At 37.9% G+C, this 17,530-nt stretch overlaps 1 long non-coding RNA gene across 1 annotated transcript in view; it reads left to right on the top strand.

Annotated features, from left to right (window-relative positions):
- Window positions 1–1,928, top strand: part of LOC128104312 (uncharacterized) — a 30,728-nt gene extending 28,800 nt beyond the window's left edge. The window contains exon 3 of the long non-coding RNA XR_008215950.1: window positions 93–1,928. This is a non-coding gene — a long non-coding RNA (uncharacterized LOC128104312). The remainder of the gene's footprint in view (window positions 1–92) is intronic.
- Window positions 1,929–17,530: the final 15,602 nt, after the last annotated feature.

Consider the following 17,530-nt stretch of genomic DNA (forward strand, 5'->3'; position numbering starts at 1 on the left):
TTTTGAGAAATGTCTATCAATTCCATTTGCCCACTTGCTAATTGGTAGTTTAATTACGCACATTTCTGTGTTTGTGTGGCACATGTATTCAGGTGTTCAGTAGAGGAAGCACAAAGAAGAGGGTGCTGTGTCTCCTGGAGCTGGAGTTGTGATTGTGAGCTGCCTGACATGGATGGATTTTGTTAGCTGAACTGCAAACACTCTTAACCAGTGAAACATCTCTCCAGCCCCCATTTAGGTTTTAAATCAAGATCTTTAATCCACGTTGGGTTGTTTTTGTAAGGGTAAAAGATATGGTTTAGTTTCAGTCTTCTTCAAGCTGATATACAGTTTAGCCAGTGCAATTAGTTGAATAAGCTTCCTTCCATTTCATGTTTTTGACACTTTTATTGAAAATCAGGCAGCAGTAGCTATGGTTTATTTCTGGATCTTCTGTTTTGTCCCTTTGGTGTACCTGTCTGTTCTTATGCTAGTACCAGGCTGTCTTTGTCACTATACTTAGTGACAAGTGGCTTTTAAGGTCAGATACTGTGGTATCTCCAGCTGTGTTATTTCTCCCTAGGATTTCTTTGGCTATTTATGGTCTTTTGTGCCTCCGTATGAAATTTTAAATACTTTTTTTTTAGTTCTGTAAAGAATAATATTTCAATTTTGATGTCAATTGCATTGAATCTGTAAATTACTTTTGGTAATGGAGCAATTTTCATATTAATTCTGCTAATAGAATATCCTTACACAGTCGAGTATCTTCTTTGATTTCCCTTTTCATTGTCTTGAAGTTTTTATTATGGAGGTCTTTCACTTCTTTCTTAGGTTTATTCCTACAGATATCATTGTTTGGGATGTGTTATGGATGGGATATTGTTCTTAACTTCTTCCTCTGTGAGTTCATTGTTGGCATATTAGAAAGCTACTTATTTTTGTATATTGCTTTCATATTGTGTAACTTTATTGTAAGTGATTATTAGATATTAGAATATTCTGGTGGAATCTACATGTTTTTTAAGTATAAAATTATGTCATCTGCAAATAGGAAGTTTGACTCCCATTTTGATACCTTTTATGTCTTTCAGTTGTCTTACTGCTCTAAGACTTTGAGTACTATATTAAATATAGAAGTGGAAGTGGCTACCTTAGCCATTCCTGATCTTAAGAAAATTATCTGCACCCCTTTAGCATAACACTGACTATAGGTTTATTGTATATGGCCTTTATTTGTAGTGATATTTGCTCCACCCATGACCTTGGGCTATAGGCCCTGAAGGAGGCAGTGCTTCCTGCTATTGTATGTGGCCTCTTAAAAGGAGAGGGAGAAGGGTCACATGCCCCTTCTCCTGCCTGTGAGGAGGATTTGTTCCTGGTCAGATCAAAGGACGACTTCAACTGTCTACACCATTCTGTATTTGTGAGTGTATTTCCTTGATTTATATCTTAATAATCCCTATTACCCATTAAATAGACTCACATGGATTGATCATAATATTTATTATTTTGAAATGTGTTCCAAATACTAAAAATGTCTCAAGAACTTCTATCACAAAGGTATCAGAACATAGTCCAGGAATGGGGTTATGTGAGAAGAATTGTGAGTGCCTGTGAGAACACTCTGAGAAAAGGTAAGAGTCTTGTGACCTCAGTTTTGTCAAAACGTGGAATTGTACTTGGAATTTCTTTGTGTTCCTCCCAGGTATAGCAGATATGAATGAGTTTGCTTCATGTTACCCATTATTGCTTGCTGCTGTTATTAAATTAAAAGTTTAAACTATCCTTTGTATGCCTCTATGAAAAACATGATTTTGCCATGTGCAGCTTGTCCTTGTGATTGTATACAGCTTAAACTCATGAGAACTTTCTTGACTCATGTGTCCTTTCTTAACCCTCAGATTATAAATTGTCTGAGACTCTGAATAAAGTTGGCTATTGCATGAGACTTTAGTCCATTTCGTTTATTGACTTCATTCACCCATGTCCCACCACATCCAGAGCAGTGACATAAAGCCATGTTGAACTTGGTCAAACGCCTTTTCTGCATCTATTGACACAATTGTGAATTCTTATTCCTCCCTGTACAATATTACTTTAAGTTTTTCTGCAGTTTTGGCTTGGTTGTTATGAATTGCTTTAATTTGTGTTCCTCTTGAAATATCCTTATACCACCATCAATTTTGAAAGGTAACATTGCTAGGTATAGTATTCTTGGTTGACAGTTACTTACTTTTAGAGCTTGAAATATACTGCCTCATGCTGTCCTGGTGTTTAGTCTTGCTAATGAAAAGTATGAAGTTATTCATCTATACATACATTTGTGAGTTGGCATTTTCCTCATAACACTTACTGTGTGTGTGTGTGTGTGTGTGTGTGTGTGTGTGTGTGTGTGTGTGTGTGTGTGTATTTGCTTTGGATGTTTGATATCTTGTCTGTGAAGTGTCATTGAAAGGTTCTTCTCTAGCCACGTCTATTTGAAATTCTAAATGTCTCTTGTGTTTGGATGCTATTTCTTTCTCTAGGTTTTAGAAGTTTTCTGGTACTGTTTAAGTAAATAGTCTATCTATTCCTTTCAACTTCATCTCAGCTTATTCTAAAAATGCATGAGTTCTGAGGTTTGACCTCTTCAATGCATCCCAGACTTCTTGTGTTCTACTTTTCTTTTTTGTTGCTGTGATAAACCCAAACGACATGAGGAATAAAGTGTTTATTTGGTTTATGCTTCCAAGTAACAGTCCATATCTGAAGGAAATTGGAGCAGAAACTCAAGGCAAGAACCCAGAGCAAAAATCCATGGAGGGACATTGCTTACTGGCTTGACACTGTCTCACTGCTTAGACAGCTCTTTGTCCAGCTTAGATCCACCCCAAATCCGAGACTCCTTCAGCAGACTCTGGGCTATGTCAAGTTGGTAACTGAAGCCAACAAGGACATCTTAGAAATGCTACTCATGTTCATTATTTTTTCCTTACATATTCCTGAGTGTATAATTGTCTCCTCTTTGTCTCCCATCCATACCTGAAATTTATCCTTCTGCATAATCTTATATGCTACTGATGCCTTCTGATGTAGGTTTTATTTGATTGACCATTCTTGGTATTTCTGTTTGATTATTTTTCAAAGTATAAATTACCCTGCTGAGTTTTTGCTATGTATTTTAGGCTTTCATCTCCAGTTTACTGTTTTGTTCATTGAGGAGACTGTCATGTTGGTGTCTTGAATTCATTGTCTTAGTTTGTGCTTCTGATTGTTTGAGTTTCCTATATACTTGTACTTCCTATGTCATCTTAAAAAGCAAGACTGAATTATTTCTTGGCCTTTTTTAAAATTATAAATGGGTTAAATACATCAGTCCAAAAGCAAACAAATGAATTAATGGGAAAAAGTGGCACAACTAGCTAACTAGATAAAATATCAAGGTTCACATATATTTTGCCATGGGAAACTCATTTCACCCATAAAGACACAGAGTCGTGGGTGATAGTTTAGTCAGTAAAATGTTTGTCATACGATCATAAGGACATGAATTTTATCCCCAGAACCTGTGTAAAAAAGATGGAAATGGTGATGCACACATCTAATTCCAGGGCTGAAAAGAGATAGACAGTGGAGATAGACATATTCTAGAGCATTCTGCCAAGCCAGCCTAGCCTAACTAATGCACCCCAGAACAATGAGAGGGCCTCTTTCAAAAAACAAGGTAACATGGCTTATGAAGAACATTACCAGACCTCTGGCCTCTGCATCGATATCACACATGTGCATATCCTATACATACATGTACACTCATATGAGTATGGACACCTCCACAGACATATGGACATGCATAGACGCAAAAGATACAGACTGAATGTGAAGAGTTGGGAAAAGATGTGTCATGAATTTAGGCCAAAGTAGCTGCCATACTTAGATCACATAAAACTATCACTAACATGAACAAAAAAATAATCCAGAGACAAGGCCATTGCATTACTGATAAAAAGATCTATTCGCCGGGCAGTGGTGGCACACGCCTTTAATCCCAGCACTCGGGAGGCAGAGGCAGGCGGATCTCTGTGAGTTCGAGGCCAGCCTGGTCTCCAAAGTGAGTTCCAGGAAAGACGCAAAGCTGCACAGAGAAACCTTGTCTCGAAAAAACAAAAAAAAAACAAACAAACAAAAAAAAAAGATCTATTCAACAAGAACATATAAGAATTGAAGCTATGTATATGCAACTCACCTCACCTTGGAACTATCCAACTGTATAAAGCAATATTGTTAGATTTAAAGGGAAATATAGACAATACTGACATAAGGATGGTTAGTGATTTTGACATTCCACTTTCTCTAGGAGCAGAATATCCAGGCAAATATTCTGAGTTGTACCATATAATAGAGTAAGTGAATCTAACAAATGTTCACATATTTTATTCAACAGCATCAAAATACGTGTTTCTAACCAACATATAGAACACTTTTCAACATTCTCTCACATGTTAGGTCATAAAACAAATTATCAATAAATTTTTAAAAATTGAAGCCATATAATCTCAAAAACAAAAGAAATAAATTAAAAATAAAACATATAATGAATCCTTACACCACAGTAGGATAAAGCCAGAAATAACCAAACTAGTACAAAGAAAACAAAATAACCAATACTCCAAAATAACCAAGGAATCTAATTAAAAAGGAATTTTAAAACATCCTAGAAACAATTGAAAATTACAGCACAATGTGTCAAAAACCTATGGCATATAACAACAACTAAAAAAGAATCAGAGAGAGAGACATTTATACCATTAAATTCATACATAAAAGGAGATAGCTAAAATAAACAGCCTAAATATATACCTGAGAACTTGAAAAAAAACTAAACTGAAAATTATTAAAAGGGAAAAGAATCCAAAGCATAAATTATATCCCCACTACAGATAACACAGATAATTGCTTAAACAAAACACTGGTTTTATGAAAGGCTAAACAAAAATGATAAACTTGTACTTAGCCTAACAAAGAAAAAAAAGAATAATATATAAAGGAATAAAAGTCAAGAGGAAATGAGAGACACTCAGATGGATACCATAGGAACATAAAAGACTACAAGAAAGTACTATGAACAATGATGTGTGAAAAACAAACTGCTGAGCCTGACCTAGATGAAATAAATCCTCCAAAATCTGATCAAAAAGAGCTGGAAAGTAGACCAGTTATTAGTAACTACATTGAAGCAGTAACAAAATCTACCCACCCCCAAAATGACCATGCTTGATTGTTGTTGTTTGTTTTTACTCTTTTGGGGGGCCCTCCATCCAGTTCCCAAATAAATCACACACAGAAGCTTATTCTTAATTATAAATGCCAAGCCTTAGCTTGGCTTGTTTCTTGCCAGCTTTTCTTAACTTAAATTATCCTGTCTACCTTTTGCCTTTGGGCTTTTACCTTTCTCTATTTCTGTATATCTTTCATTATTTCTTACTCTGTGACTTGCTGTGTAGCTGGGTGGCTGGGCCCTGATGTCTTCCTCCTTCTCTGGCTACTTCTTTCTTTCTTCCCAGATTTCTCCTTCAATTTATCCTCTCTGCCTGTCAGCCCTGCCTATCCTTTCTCTTGCCTTGCTATTGGCCATTCAGTTCTTTATTAGACCACCAGGTGTTTTAGACAAGGCACAGTAACACAGCTTCACAGGGTTAAGTGAATGCAACATGAACAAAAGTAACACACCTTAAAATAATATTCTACAACACTTTATAGTTTATTGTTGAATTCTAGAAAATATTAAAAAGATAATTCTAATTCATTTTCTCTAAGTCTTAATACTAAAAAAAAAAACACAAATAGAATGAGTTCTGCCAATCTCTTTTTGAAGCTCCCATTACCACAATATGAAAATCATATGTATTAACACAATGAAAATGGAATCTCTGTACAGAACAGGAATTCTATAAGATACAACTTCCCTTCATGATAAAAATCCTCAACAAACTCAATACAGAGGGCACATACTTCAAAATATCGAGGCCTGCCACATGAATAACCTACAGCCAATATCACATGCAATGGGAGAATTTTGAAAGTGTTTCAAAGATTGAGACTATAACAAAGATATATTTTTCATCACTTTTATTTAATATAATAATGGTAGTCTCAGCAAGATCAATTAAGCAAACGAAAAACATAAAAGAAACACAAATTAAAAACAATATGTTGGGGCTAGAGAGATGCCCCAAAAGTTAAAAGTGCTTGCTGCTCTTTTAGAGGACTAGAGTTTGATTCTCAGAACCCACGTCAGACAACTCATGAACTCTGTAACATCAGCTCCTGGAGTATAGTACACCTGTCTGAAGGGCGCTGACCCTTAGGTTTTGATGATGCTTGGAGCTAGTGGTAGGAATCTATGTTCCCTGGCTAGAGATGGGGTGACAAGGATGCTCAGTGGGGGTAAATGAGGTTAATGATGAAAGTCTGGGGTTCCTACCTGAAGAGGGCATGCTGGAAGTGGGACAGTATGGAAGTCTGAATGGGACATGTCGGTGGGGCTCTTTGTAGGAGTTTAAGTGGCGCAACCTTGCTGAAGGAAGTGCATCACTAGGGACAGGCCTTGGTATTAAAAGTCTTGCCTGTTTCCACTTTGTTTTCTTTGCTTCCCACTGTTGTTCACGATGTCAGCTCTCAGCTGCCTATTCCTGCTGTCACGCCCGCCACTTGCTGCCATGCTGTCCCTGTCATTGTTGACTCTGAATCTCTGGAACTGTAAGCCAAAATAAAGGCTTTATTTTACGAGTTGCCTTGGGCATGATTTTATTTTATCACAATAACAGAAATGTAACTAATATAAAAGTTGGTAAGTGGTACCAATTGCTTTATAAAACAAGTTGCTCTAAAAAACCTAACCATGTTGTATTTTTAGATGAATACAGAGCAATTTAGCTCTTTGGACTAGAACAGTGGTTGAATGCTTAATGGGTCAGGAGCATACAGAATTCTAGCCATGAGAGAAAAGTGGAATGTGAATGTCCAGATCAGGAGGTTTCAGAGGAGAACAACTTTACTAACTAGAAAGCCATTCCCATCATATTTGGTTAAAAAAAAAAAAAAAAAAAAAAAAAAAAAGGCTGATTTCTGCCCTTGTCCTGAGAACTTTCCTCAGGCTAAATTTAAAAACAATGAACTAATTTCTTGCTGGAGGCAATTTCAAGCAATCACAATATTTATTCTGTACCATGGTTAATGACAATGACTGCTACACAGGCTGACAATGAAAAAGGGCAGGTAGGGCAGAACAAATTTAAAAAGTGCAGTTTGAAGAGAAAAGCAGTACCACTCAACTTCATTATATAACCAAGGCCTGTGCTGAAAGAAATAAGGAGATTGGTGCCGTTAAGATGAGACCTCCTGCTCTGGGCTGGAATACAGGGAAAGGTCCCAGCTAAGCTTCCGACCTGTGAAAGGAAAAGGCTTAAAGATTTTTCTACTCTTAGGAAGCAATAGGAAACAAAAGCTGAGGCTAACATGGTTCAAGCAGAGAAGGGTCCATCCCAAGCTGACAGCAGAACTTGGCAATGTCCTCCATGTGGCATTAGTTTAGCAGAATGAAGGATGTAATAATTAAAGGGTTATGGATTCTTCCTCCATAGTTTCAAAGAACTGCTAAGACCAGGCAGTATGTGGCAAATGACTACCAGTGTGAAGGCTGTGAGAGGCCAAAAGGCTGTGAAAAAGCCATTGCATGAAGCTACAAAAGTGAATCCTAGGTTAAACTGGATACTTCACAATGTTAGAGATACCAGATCCTTGAGAAATATTTGTCAAGAAGAGCTGCATATGCTGAGTAGAAAAATCCCAAGGGACAGATGTGTGTTGCCTGCAACAAAGTTGGAGGAGTCATCTATGTTTTTGACACTAGGCATGGAGCTAGAGGACTTGATGTTTTCCCTGTTGAGTTTCTCTTTTAGAGCTTTGGTCCAGTATTTCTTCACTATATCCTCATCCCCATCTTTTGGAATGCTAATGTATATCATGTGCTGTTATATGTGGGAAGCTTGTAATTTACTCTTGGATTTTACAAGGGCTTAAAATCAAGAGAGTTCATTGAGTGCTGTAAGAGACTTTGGCTTTTAAAAGACTAGGGACTTTTGAAGTTGGACTAAATGCATTTTGTATTACATTATGGCCACAGGACTATAGGGGCCAAGGCATGGAACATGGTCATTTGGATAAAAATGCAACCATAGTCTTGGGTGTTTGAAAATGTAGACCCCAGTTGGTGGCATTATTTCGGGGGAGGTTTAGGTAGTTAAGTCCTGCTGCAGAAAGTGTAAGTGTGGGCAGGCTTTAAGATGAAATCTTTCAGTTTGCTCTCTCTGCTTCCTGCTTCCTGTTTAAGGTATGAGCTCACAGTATATTACTTCTTTTGACATGCCATCCATGCACTGCCCCACTTCCTCAGATGCTAGGGACTCTAAACCTCTGGAACCAGAAGCCAAAATGAAATCTTTTTTCTTTTTTTTTTATTTTATAATTAATTTAATTTTACATATCAGCCATGGATTCCCCTGTCCTCCCTCCTCCCACCCCCCAGCCCTCCCCTCCAACCCACCCCCCATTCCCACCTCCTCCAAGGCAAGGTGTCCCCTGGGGATTCAGCTCAGCCTACAAAATCTTTTTTTCTGTTAGTTGCCTTAGGCATGGTGTTGTAACACAGCAAAGAAAATGTAACTAATACAGGCAGGTTGCAGTGTGGGGAGGGGATGGGTTAAAACACTTACAAATTTTTTAGATGATGATAGCTCAAACTTCTAAATGAAGGTAGCCACCAGTAGCTTCTAATTCCCAGCAGTCTTTCTGAATAAATTACCAGCTATGTTTTGAATATTGTCTACAAATATTTATTGTAGCAATTTCTTTCTCAAGTAGCTGAGTCTTCTATATTTAGTTGTTTTCTTAACTTAAATGTTTACAGAACAAAAGCCAGTATCATAAGCCCAGCTGCTATATACACAGACGAAGAATGGTTGCTAAACATTTTCTGGCTTTTGTAAAATAAAATGACTCTATGGTGGATTACATGACTGGGCAGAGCACAGACAGGTGAGAAGCTCATGTCTTTGTTTTCAGAGTCCTTCACAAGGAAAAAGGTGGTCAGGTAACTTCTGAAAGCTATCCTACTGAATGGGCTAAGGAAGGGGGCTATCAAGCTCCTCTGCTTTAACGCTTCCTCCTCAAGCTGCACAATGATTTGGAATCAGTAAAGACTGGGAGGGGCTTGGAGGGGCACCTGGCGTTGGGAAATGAAAAGAATGGAGGCTCTGAAACCCAAACCTGTGTCTTGAAATATGGACAGGTCACTCTCTCCTGAGAGTTGTGGTGTCTTCATCCCAGAAAGGGAATGAACAGCATTGCCTTGTTGGAGCTGGTTATGATTCTAATAGGGTGAGGTACTGTATCCTGGTGAGCAGAAACCAGTTGGCAACTGCGCATCAGGCTAACATCACTGTCATCATGGAGCAGCAAGCACGATTCTCTCTCAGCTCTTGTTTTTCTGAGCAATTTTATTCAGAAACTTCTTCTGAGACATCGCCCATGTGTTCTATGATGATTTTTTTTTCACTTGTGGAAATGTAAACACACATTTGGGCCCGTCACTGTGTTACCATTGCTCTACTGTTTACCTTTTTTTACTTGAATACAAGCTGTGAGTTTCAATGCTCATCTGGTCTAGCTGGCTGAGAAGATGACATTTATGCCACTTAGGAATGGTTGACATTTAAATTTTAACAGTAACTGTTGGAATGCCTCTGTCTTAGAAAATTGATTTAAATATAATTCTTTCCTTTTTACTCTTTGAAAAGAATAGTAAGTAACAACAGTGGTAACTTTGGATGACAGGAACATGGAAGGCAAGGAGGTGGAACATGCAGCCTCTAAAGGCACGACCACATGTCCTGGTATCCTCACCTTATGTAATTCCATGCTCTCCTGCATCAGCTGGAGTCACGGATTTGCCTCACTAAAAGTGATGGATACCACTTCCAAGATTCAGTTCTAGAGGACTGTTGCTTCTTTCTTGGATGTTTTTTCTTGCCTTTCCTTCCATCTGTTCACACAGAAGGAAGTTATTTGCTATGTTGTATGTTGCCTTTTGTAGAGGCCCTAGTGGCAAGGAATCCAGGAAGTCTGTGAGAAACTAAATCATGCTAACAAGGGAGTGAAGTCGAGAGAACCTCCTCCTACAGATGGGTGTTAAGGGGAGACTGAAGTCAGAGAACAGCTTGTCTGAAGGAGACAGAGTCAGAGACAATCAGCTCAGCAGTGCCCGGACTTCTGCTCCACAGAAACTGTGACTGCATAAATGCTTATCGTGTTGAGTCACTGTTTGGGGGTGGGGAAATTTGTTACACAGCAATTGGTAACTAATACAAGAAGAGAAAATGAAAGAGCGTTGTCTAGCAGGCTTTAATCTATTACCTCTTCTATATCATGTGGATTTTTATGCTTTTGTACATGTGTTGTAATTACTCTTTCCAATACTGTCAACCGGTGTTATTTAGGCTGGTAGATTATAGCAAGTACTACAGATTGGCACCCTCTGCACAAATTCTAACAGCTTCTTTTTTTCTTTTTGTTCTATAGAAGTTAGAAATCTAAAAAGCAAACAAACAAATAAAACAACAAAATTACCCTGTATTTCCCAGACTTTTGCAGTTCAGAACCTGCATGAGAACTGATTTTCCCATACAGTTGGGGCAAAACTCAGAAGAAAATTAGCAAGTGAAGACCATGGCATGCTCTGGCAGATCTTCATGTGGAGATCGTTGTTATTCTGCAGTAGCTTTGGCAGAGGTTCTATGGCCTAAGTATAGATTAAACTCTAATTCTCCACTTCAGAAGTGCCCAACATTAGGATGGAGTAGCTGAAGGATTTCCACAGAAATCATTCATTCCACAGGGAAGCTGGGTAGTACTTTCTTCCAATACCTGAGAATTACATTTTATGTTCAAGCATCCCAAACAGCCTCCTCTTTCAGGTAGAGACTCTTTCATCTCCTAGAGCTCTGGACATCAGCCTGGACAGAGTTTCTTTCTTAAATCCTCAGACCTTGGGGACTGAGATCCATTACCCAGCCTGTAACTGACTCTTGTGTGCTTTTCTAACTCACCTAGTCCTTCTTCTCTGTTACCAGAACTCTCCCATCCAGCTCTAGGGACCAGCATCACCAGTCTGAAGAAATGTTAACACAAAGGCTTGAAATGAGCACACATGTCCCTGTTACCACATGACAGTGTAAGGCGGTGAGTTGGGGCCGAAGAAAAAGCACCAATTATCAGCTCAGGATTCATTTCTAGAAGTGCAGGAGATTCAGTTCTGAAGTGCACTCTTGGTTTACTCCTCTCCTAGCAGTGGCAGAAAAATAGAGGTCCAGGAGCTACCATGTCTCATGTGGCTTGGTACTAGAAAGTTGACTGGGACAGGGAGAAGAAAGGACAGATGTACATGCAGAAAGGCAGAGGTCTGGTGGGCTGTATGCATTCTGATAGAGCTGCATCAACTAGGCAACAGTTTGCATGTTTATTATGTACAGCACAGAGAGAGGGTCTAGCCAGTCTTGGCAGGAGGTTTCTGTAGTCGAGCTGTCTAAGGCTGTATACATTTGGGAGGAAGAAGCTGCACTTGCTAGTTTTTGCACACACTACCAACATTCACACTCAGACCAGGGGAAGACTTTGCCATCTGTCTGAGTCTGACCCAGGGGAAACTCTGCCAATATTCCATGGGTCTAAGTCTTTAACATGGATGGCTCATGTCAAACAATACACATTCACTCAAGACTTTCTTTGCTCCCTACAAGGAGTCTTTAAGGGAAACATGCAATGGGGGATAGACAGTTACAACAAAACACAACGTGTCCTCTTTCTTGGTAAATGCAAAGACTCTAAAAATGGCAAGCATCTAAGTCAATGGAAAAGGATTTATTACTTGCAGCAGGTAAATATCAAATACCCACTAGATTATTCTATAAGCAGTGTCCTCAAAGGATGCATGGGCATTTTTTGATTCAAGAATCCATGTACATCATTTGCACATTAGGGATGGGCATATTTGTGAACATGTTCAGTTTAAGATGCACATTACTTAGCATAAAGTTCAAGAAGGAAACGTGATACATCTTGGGGAATGCTTACATCAAATCATTGAGTACATTTTCAGAAGGTTATGATTTTCAATTCTTCAATATATATATATATATATATATGTATATATATATATATACATATATATATATATATAGTGTGTGTGTGTGTGTGTGTGTGTGTGTGTGTGTGTGTGTGTTTCTGATACAGTTTTCCCTGTTTTCATTTAAAATATAGCTGCTTTTATGAACAAAGGGAGTTTTCAAAAAATTTTATAAGAAAATAAAGAGAGAAAGCATTAAGTAGAAAACAGAGAAATAAGAGTTACAGAGATATAAAATGTTTTGAATAAAATTGGCTAAAAAAAGAGAAATACTTTAAAGTAGGAATGGTGTTGTGTGGACAGTTAGTCCAGGGTAAATGATTTTTCCAAAATGGAAAAAGTCAAACAAAACTGGAAGGTTAAAGTATGTTGTAATGGGGTTCATGACAATTAAAATGTGAAAAAAGATAACACACAGTCTCTAAAGCTAAGTTTAGCTATAATTAACTATTATTAAAATTACTAAGGTCAAAATCCAATACCCTGAGATAAAATCAATGCCTGATTTTTCTGTCAATATAAATGTTTTAAAAATATTGATCTTCTCTTAGTAGCATGTAGAGACAACTGGATTAGAAAGCAAGAGTTTTTATCTTTAGCCTTTTAGTAAATGGACTGTGTAGCTACCCAATTTGACTCTTTGCTGTACTTTCTCTCATGTGTATAATTGACTTCTTTGTCAAAAATCAAATGGTTGCTGGAGTGTCAGCTTATATTTGGGTCCTCAATTCTATTCTATTGATCAATGAGTCCATTTTTATGCCAGTATCATGCTGGTTTTATTACTATAGTACAAGTACTATAGTATAGCTTTATACTTCAGTATAAACTGAGATCTGGGATGGTGACACTTTAGCAGGATTCTTGTTCTTTAGGATTGCTTACTCTATCAGGAGTCTTCTGTATTTCAACATTAAATTAAAGATTGGCTTTTTAAAAATATCTGCTTAGAATAGCATTAGAATTTTGATGGTAATTGCATTAACTCTGTACATTACTTTGGGTGGGATGGACATTTTTACAATATTAATCCTACCAATCCAGGAACTTAGAGGTCTTTCCATCTTCTAGTATCTTCTTTCATTTCTTTTTTCACGGTCTTAAAAGGTTTCATTGTATGAGTCTTCACTCTCTTGATTAGATTTATCCAAGATTTTTTGAGGTGGTTGTAAACAGTATTGTTTCCCTTTCTTTTCTAAAACCGTGTTCTCCTGTGTTTGGTTCACGTGTGTTCAGGATTGTAATTCCTGTTGTATTTTTCTTTTAATATTTGTGATCGTTTTGGTTTGAAGTCTATTTGTTAGATATTAGAACAGTTATACCTGTTGTTTCTTCGTTTCATTTGCCTTATCCATCTTTTGTTCATCCTTTCACACTAACATGGCGTCTATCATTGGTCACAGGTACATTTCCTGGAGGCACCAAAAAGACGTATCCTATTTTCTAATCTAATCTGTTAATTTTTGTTTCTTTATTAGGGACTTGAGACAAAAAATAAATATGAATTATTATTGAAAAATGTGCACTGATTCTTGTCATTTTGTTACTTTTGTGGTGTTCCATCAGGGCCTATTCTGACTCAGTGTTCTGGAATCATTCATTTGTCCCTGTATCCTCTTGGGTGTGTTTAGTCCTCTCTTCAGACCTAAGTATTCCTTCCAGTATCTTCTATAAAATTGACTTAGTACACATAAATTTGTTTTTATCATGGAAAGCTTTTCTTTCTCCTTTTACTGTGACTGGCAGCTTTGCTGGTTATAGTAGTCTGGCTCGACATCTTTCACAATTTATAGAACACAGGTCTAATCTGTTCTTGTGTTCATGGTCTCCATTGACTAACCAGCTGGCATTCTGATGAGACTTCCTTTGTCTGTGACTTGACCTTTCTTTCTTTTAATATCCTTTCTTCATTCTGCATATGTATTGTTTTGACTATTATGTGACATGGGAGTTTCTTTTATAGCCATGTTTATTTGGTGTTCTGTATTCTTCTTGGACCTTGATAGGCCTCTCTTTTCCTAAGGTTAGGGAAGTTTTCTTCTATGATGTTGTTGAAAATACTTTATGTGCCTTTGATCTGGGTCTGAATAGTATACCTATTATTCATAGGTTTTAGCTTTTATAGAGTCCCAGAGTTTCTGCACATTCTATCCAGAAGTGGCTTTTTGGATTTCATATTTTCTTTGACTAAGTGATCTAATTCCTCCACCTCATCTTCAAGACCTGATATTCTTTCTTCCTTCATTTAATCTTTTGGTGAGGCTCTCCTCTGAAATTTTTGTTTCAGTTCCTGGATTTTTCATTTTAAGTTTTATTTCATTTTGGCTTTTCTTCAGAGATTCTATCTCTTTGTTAAATTGTATTTCCATATTTTGAATGATTTTCATTATTTAATTCAACATTTGTGTTTTCATGGTCTTTAATCTGTCATATATTCATATCCAAAAAACCACAAATAGATGAATGAAATAACGAAAATTATCCAAAACACGACACCTGCTACGGCAAAGGCACTGACACCTGATTAACTCATCATAAAATAACAGCATCCTACACCTCTCCATCAAAAACAAGCAAAACTGTTTGGAGGTAGCAGAAAGCAGCACAAGCAGTTAGGACTGGTGTAGATAACAGAGTCCATCAGGATTGGAGAGCAGCCCAGTTTCACCAGACTATTGCAGGCTATAGGAGAAGCTGGAGATTTTGTCAAAAAGATCATGAAGAAAAGAAATAGAAAAGGAAAGAATACAGGAAGACCACCCCTCCCCCATACAGCTGAGAAACATGGCTAACTGCAACCTCTGCAACAAAGTGTCATGGAAGACAGAAAGTACTACAGACATCTAAATTATAAGATTAGAAGCAACTATAAAAAGAAAGAAAAATGTGAATGAAGCAACTAATCTTACAAAAACACAAGAATAATTGACAAATTAGAGAAGCATTACTGGTTTCTAGGTAGGATTATAACGGTACCCATCCTTCATACATGAATCTGCATATATAATTCCATTTGTAATCACAAAGGACTATTGATGAAACTGAATAAAAATGAATTTAAAAATTAATATTAGAGTCTATTTTCAACATGAAGTTTGCAAGAAAAATTAATATGTAAGAATAAACTTGTGAGAGAAAAATGAATAAACTGTAAGATTAAGATGGTGTTTAACAATAATGTGTTGAACTTTCCCCCAGCATTATAAAGCTATAATAACAAGAATAAATTATTATAAAGCTACAGTAGACTAAATCTTAGAAAAAAAATAAAATTTTAAAAAACCACAAGAGGGCTGGAGAAATGACTCAGTGATTAAGAGCACTGGCTGCTCTTCTAGAGGTCCTGGATTCAATTTCCAGCACCCACAACTATCAGCAATGGGATCTGATGCCCTCTTCTGGCATGCAGATGCACATGCAGGTAGAACACTCATACATAAATAACATAAATTAATAAATCTTAAGAAAAAAAATCCACAAGATGAGAAATCATGATAAGATAGTCTACATGTAAACACACATATATAATGTATAATGTGTACTATGTACAATACTTATGAATATTTTATGTATTCCATTTTCTAAAATTCAACTTTTTATTCCATTTTGAATTTCAGTTGGGTTTTAACTGGGAGTGGAAATAAACTAATTTTTCCAAATTGTTTGCCATGCATCCAATTCTCATGTTGATAACAAATGGTGCTATATCACTGAGATAGGTTTTGTTTTGTTTTTGTTTATGGTTTTGTTTGTTTTAGCCAAGCTGACAGGATCTAGAATCATTGAAAAGACAAGCTTCTGGGCTTATATGTGAGGAATTGTCTAGATCAGTTTGACTGGGATGAGAAGACAGTCATAAATGTGGGCAATGTCATCCTACTTTCTCTAGTTAAAAAGGAGAAATCAAACTGAACACCAACATTCATCTTCCTCTGCCTCTGACGGTGGGAGAAGGATAAACAGCTGCCTGCAGCTCCTCCCTGTGATGTCTCCACTATGATGGACTGTGCTCTGAAACTGTGAGACAAAACAATCCATTCTTGCCTCCTTTTATTTCATATATCAACAGGACGTGTAACTAAGGCTGTCATATGAATTTCTGGTAATCCATTCATTGTCTAGTCTATGCAAATCTACTTCACTATGTCTAGTTTTTAACACCGTGTTTCAAGCCATAGTGGTGAAACCCTGGTCCTACCACAGGCTTCCTTCATACCCTCCTGCAGCCTTGATAAGTGGCCAAAGTGATATATTTTCCTGGTTCCTCACATGACCCTGTCAAAACATTTCCCTTCTGCTATTCATAGCCAAAATCACACTGTACATGCCCTGGTTATCTGGAATTCCCACCTTAGAAAAGTGCAACTCTCCATTCCAGTGTCCCCCCCACTTTCACCTTGCCCCCTTTCCTTAGCTCCACTATGACTACAAGTTTAGGCTTCCCGCTGGTCAGCGGGGCTGCAGTCACAGCCATCTACTTAACACTGGATCCAGTAATAGCTCACCTCTCTGCTTAATGGTTCCTAGGCTTCAGCCAATGAGCCCTGTAGAGACTGACATACTGCCTCACAAAAGAATGAAAGATAGTTTTGTGTTCTTTGACCTCATCAGGACCTCACACTGCCTGGTAGGGTGGCTCATTTTCTATCCATAGGCAGCTGTTTGAAATCCTCCCAGCTTGAAAAGTACCATTATTTCTTGTTTCCCATCCTCTATTTTTTTTTAAGCAAGCAGCACATCCTTCCTGAGAAAAACTAGCAGCCACCAGGCAGAACACACTCACCCTCCTGCATCTTCATTGATCCCTCTCCCCCATGGTGACCAGAGTATCAGGGACACCTCAGTAACTGCTCTGGCTATTTTGTGGTTTGCCCTCACTCTCACCCAGTTCCCCCGCTTCTCTTGCTGGTGTGTCTGGCTACCCCTACCCTGGCTTTTCTCAGCAAGCATCAAAGCTGCTCCAGCCTCTCCCATCCAAAGCAGATGTCTGAGTCCACACCTCTCGCAGTCATCACCAACTTCAGTCCTTGACCTATTTTTAAATGTTTTCAGTTCAGTGAATTTGAAGAGATCAGGGAAGGTCAAAGCAGGTGCATTTAGCAGGCATTTGAATGTGATTCTAGAGCGCTATCTGGGATGAAGATACAGAGTTAAGACATGGAGCGTAGAACAACTGAGAAACAAAAGATGATCATTGTGAAAATGGTTGTCTGGGGATGAGGTGCAGAGAAGTGGAGAAACCTCTAAAATGCCACAACATTTGTAGGCTTGGGGACACCCACACACTATAATCTCTGTTGAGAGCTTCCCATGGGAATGATTACCTGGTTT

Source organism: Peromyscus californicus, unplaced genomic scaffold (assembly GCF_007827085.1).
Source record: "Peromyscus californicus insignis strain IS unplaced genomic scaffold, ASM782708v3 Scaffold_8__1_contigs__length_139910024, whole genome shotgun sequence".
NCBI classification, from domain to species: domain Eukaryota; kingdom Metazoa; phylum Chordata; class Mammalia; order Rodentia; family Cricetidae; genus Peromyscus; species Peromyscus californicus.